Below are 4,726 nucleotides of genomic sequence, written 5' to 3'. Positions count from 1 at the left end.
CTGCCTATGGGGCCAGGTTCCTGCTGGTCAGACCTGACACCGAGGGAGCCAAACCTCCCAGACCCACGGGGGTGCCCTGAGTGATGCTCTGTGACTGGGGATGGTGACAACGGGATGCTGTCCCGGTAGGATTGGTGCCCGCCTCGTTTGGGGCATGGCTGCTCAGAGAGCAGCACTGTGCTGCCTGCCCTGCTCCCCTGCACTGAAGCGGGAGCTCTCTCCTTAACCCAGCGCAGAAGCCGGTGTCACTTTGGCCCACAAATGTTCTCTGGAGTCTGCAATTTCTGCCGCTCCCATCACAGCCATCACCTCGTGTGCTGCCAAATCACAACATGCCATGCCGTGTCAATATGAGCAGCTTCTTGACCTTTCTTCTCAGGCTTCAGGCGTCCGTCTTTGCCTGCAGCCAGGCACCCATGTGACCGCTCTCCCTCTCCCTGCAAGGCTGCAGCCCTGATCGTGGCAAAAACCGGTGGTCCAGCAGCCTTGGGGATGGGGGTTGCAGGCTGGAGCAGGATCGTACCTCACCTCTGCTTGCCGGACGGGGCACAAGGAGGAGGGTGAGAAACACTCAGTGGTTTCTACAGAAGCTTCCCCGACCCTGCCTCGCCCTGTGCCCGCAGCAGCCAGGGGACACGGTGCCTGCCAGCCGCGCTGCGGGGCCGGGGATGCTCCACGGAGCAAGGGAGACGCGGCAATAACCCAGCATGTGCCAAACCTGCTGGAGGGCCGAAGCAGGGAAGAAGGTTTAAATGCTTTCATTAGATTAATGTGCTGTGGCATTTTAAATTAGGAAATATTAATGTGGAAATAATAGGGAGGTGCGTGGGTTATTTTTCATTCCCCTCCGCATGCCATAAGAAAAGAGTAGGCTGAGGGAGAGCTGCTGTCAGAGGAGTTTCCACTGCCCTGGGTTAATCCTCCCTCAAGGCCGCCGGGCAAGAGCCGTCGGGGAGTGCGACCGGGGCAGCCGTGCAGAGGCAGAGGCACACGCTGGCACCAGAGAGGCTCTGGATGGGACATTAGATTTGGGGGTCAGTGCCTAAGCTGTCACTCCTGGAGATTAGGAGCCTTCCCGATGGCCCCTGCCGGCCCACGGAGACTCCCTTGTCCCTTTGGCAGAGGGTCTCTGGCTGCCTCTGGACGCCGGGCTGCCCTGCAGCCCCCTGACACCCTGCCCAGCTGGGGGAGCGCTGCCAAAGTTTACACTTTCCTCTTTTATTTATGACTTTCATTCCATTTTCTGCTGACTCTCTGATGGCACAAATCCAATTTAACTAAGTAAATAAATAAAGTGATTAATTTAGATGCCATGGACTCCTCTGTGTGAGCCCTGATAGCACTCCTGGCTGCAGACTGGGCAGGAGACGCCCCAGTTCAGCGCACCCTGCGGTCCCCCCCGAGTCCCCTCAGTGTCAGACTGTGTCTCCCGTGGGCTCAGCACGGTGCTGGACCCACGGATACCCACATGCTTCCGAGGTGTGGCCAGGACCAGAGGGGGTTCAGGACATCCCTCATGCGAGTGGCTGTCCAGCATCCCAGGCTCCAACAACAGGTAGAGAAGCTGGACTGTGAGGACAGGAGCAAATAAAGTCAGTTTGTGGCTTTGTGGATACAAAAAAGACTAAGCAGCATGTTTCCACTTTGTTTTGATGCAGAGCATTTATTTAATACAATTCAGAGGACAATGTGGAATAACTCTGTTAGTATCTAATTATCTTTGCTATTGACCCAGCACTCCCAAATAGTTCGGCACAGTATGGGATTTTTCCCTTAATGTGTTGTTTCCAAGTAGCCATGAAATTGCACAGGATTACAAACTTCCCACTTTGATGGAAACTCTTCCTACTCGGAAGGTTTCTGTGGGGAATAGAGACAAAATGCTTTAGTGTTAGTGAATTAGGAAGAATACTCCTTAGCCCAAAGGGTAAATTCATTTATTGCCTGTCTGTCGTGGGGCTGAAAAAGATGGTCTTTGCAAAGAGCACCAACAGCCCAGGAGTATGGCAAGAGATCAGTCTCTGAGGTGCAGGAAAAGAGATAAAGCAGGTATATGGAGATAAAGCTAATTAAATTGAGATTCATGGCTACAAAGAAAGACTAAAGAAGGTGCCTTATCTGGTGATTAGGGCAGGGGAGACAAACTGAGGACACCTGGTTTCTAAACTCAAGCCTCCCCTTAATGCGTTATGTAGCCTAGGGCAAGTCACTTAATTCCCATTTTTGCCATTTAACCCTGCACTAAGATAAACCCATGGTCTGCAGCATTTCTGAAGCTTGGAAATATTTGGAAATGTTCTGAGATCCCACGTCATTGTACAGGCACCGGACAGCCCTGACCACTAAGTCCAGCTGTAAGCACATCCCGGCATGTCCGAGCACTCGCACCCTCATCCCCAGTGCTGGCAGCGAACAGGAGCCTCCACCTCCCGCTCCGCCAGCTCTCTGCAGTGAAGAGATTTGGATGTGACTGCTGAGACATCTTGCATTTCTGCACGTCCTCTTGCCCTTTGGCGGCAGAACCGTCAGCAGCAGCTGCGATTTCATCCTGGGGAAGGATGGAGAGGGGAATGTCCTTTACAGCTGGGGACCGGCGGTGCAGAGCAAACCCAAACGACGCTCCGTGCAGGCTCAGGCTCATCAGCAGGATTTCAGGGAAAGATGCAATAATATTTATGATATTAAACAAACCCGAGGCCCACCGCTAGCGGTAAAGGTAACAAAAAGAAGATCAATATGATGGCTAATGGATACAGAAAGGCAATTTAATTGGGTGTTGTGTTTGATAAATTATTTGTAAAGTTAAACACACAATGAAAGTATTGCAGGCCTGCCTGCTCAGGAGGTAAATGAGTCAGCCTGCACAAATTGAGCCCAGATGATTAATGGTTATAAGTGCCATTGTTTGCTAAACTGACAAGTCACCGGGAGTAAAAACAAAGCTGGAATATTTTTAATTGGGTTTTATTTATGCCTCCCTGTTTGGAACCGGTTTGGGAGCAGCTCTTTATTTGAGACGGGGACTCAGCGTGCCGGGCTGTGATCGCAGGCGTCATCCCTGCGGGCAGGGAAAGCTGCCTCTCGTGCGGGATGCAGCAGAGGCACGTGCAGCATCCCACTGGCCCGCGGCATGCCTCCCTCCAGCGCCGGCGTGAGGGCAGAGCCCCTTCCTCCAACCTGGCCTGACAGAGGAACAGGACAAGTCCCTGCCTCTGCAAAGCTTAAAATGAAAGTATTATAATAGATTAAATGAACCTATGTTGCAGTGAGCTTTATGCTCATACAGTTGGATTAGTGTATAATGAACAACTATATGGATTTACATCTCAAATTAACTTTGGAAAAAGTATAGTAGTCTGTTGATTGCCTAAAATACGTAACGGTTCTTTGGTCTCACATTTAAGTCCATAAAAATGCTGCTGTTACTAAAAAATGGCTACTTTGGGAATTTGAGCCCCACATAAGCCAATTGAATTTAAATACTGACACCATTTCCTTACACCTTTTCCTATTATTTAAAAATTACTCTCATGCAGTTCACGTGGCTGGCATTTGAACTGTGGCCACAGACACACCGGGGCGGGACAGTGTGTGACGGTCAGTCTTGTGCTCCCGCACACGGACACGTGTGCGGGTGAAAGTGATGTTGATTTAGCAAGTAATTTTTAAAAAATGCAAAAGATTCTTTCTCAGTAAGGACTAGGCAGAAGACAAGAGATGGCAGCTTTCTCCACCCTGCTTTGCTTATATCCTGAGCCAGGACAGGCATCCCTGGATATGCTCCTTAGCCTGTTATTCTAAGCCTTATTTATGTAAATCTATCATGAAAGCGCATGTGATGACGGTGGAGAACTTGTAGGCGTAAGCAATGCGGCTGCGTTTTCTTTCCTCCTCTGTTTCCTGCAGCAGCCACACCTCCGCATCACAAAACCATTACTTGGAGTTGTCTCTCCGTCACCTTCGGCTGCTTTTTCTTCTCCAGCCTCCTCCTTTCTTCCCCATGAGCCTCTCGTCCTCGTACACGCCAGCTGGGTGCTCTTCAGACACGACTGCACCTTACCACTTCTCCGGGCACGGGGTCCAGGCCGTTGTGGTCCCGAGCAGATCAAGTGGGGGCAGAAAAGCAGTTTTACGTGAGCATCTTCTGCAGATGCTGGAAGGAGGTCAGCCGCCACCCCACCTGGGACCCAGTAATTACAGACAAAGAGTTTGGAACTAATGAAAGAAGTGACGAGGTCTCATGGAGTGGTTTCTGGCACCCTTTCAAATTGATTTTAAATATGAACTCCCTTTAATCCTCCTCCCTATCTCATTCCCTACATCACTGATTCCTCATCAAACAGTTCAAATTAATTTGAGCCTGCCGTTCTCTGCCCTGTTATCTTTTCCCCCCTCATTTATGAATTTTAAATCAACTTGTTAACAACCTACTTAGTTGCATAATTTTGCTATAATAATCCATGCCCCTGGCCGATTGCATATTAATTCTGGAGATAACATGCTCTGCAACCAATGGCACAGCAAACTCACGGCTGTGCTCTCACTGCCAGCGGTGGCTGCAGTGCCAGGAAAATGCCTTTGTACAGACCAGTAGCCCGGTGGCCACCGGGACTTGGGCTACTGGAGCTTTGCCTCCTGCTCCTGCCCGCTGCTCTCCAGCCCAGACCATTCCCCACCACGCTGGGGGCTGCAGCCCCCTGCACGGCCGGCATAGGCAGGAGCACGG

This window comes from Pygoscelis adeliae, unplaced genomic scaffold (genome assembly GCF_000699105.1).
Source record: "Pygoscelis adeliae isolate BGI_AS28 unplaced genomic scaffold, ASM69910v1 Scaffold189, whole genome shotgun sequence".
NCBI classification, from domain to species: Eukaryota; Metazoa; Chordata; class Aves; order Sphenisciformes; family Spheniscidae; genus Pygoscelis; species Pygoscelis adeliae.
The sequence above is the reverse complement of the archived record's forward strand: the minus strand, read 5'-3'. Positions refer to the sequence as shown.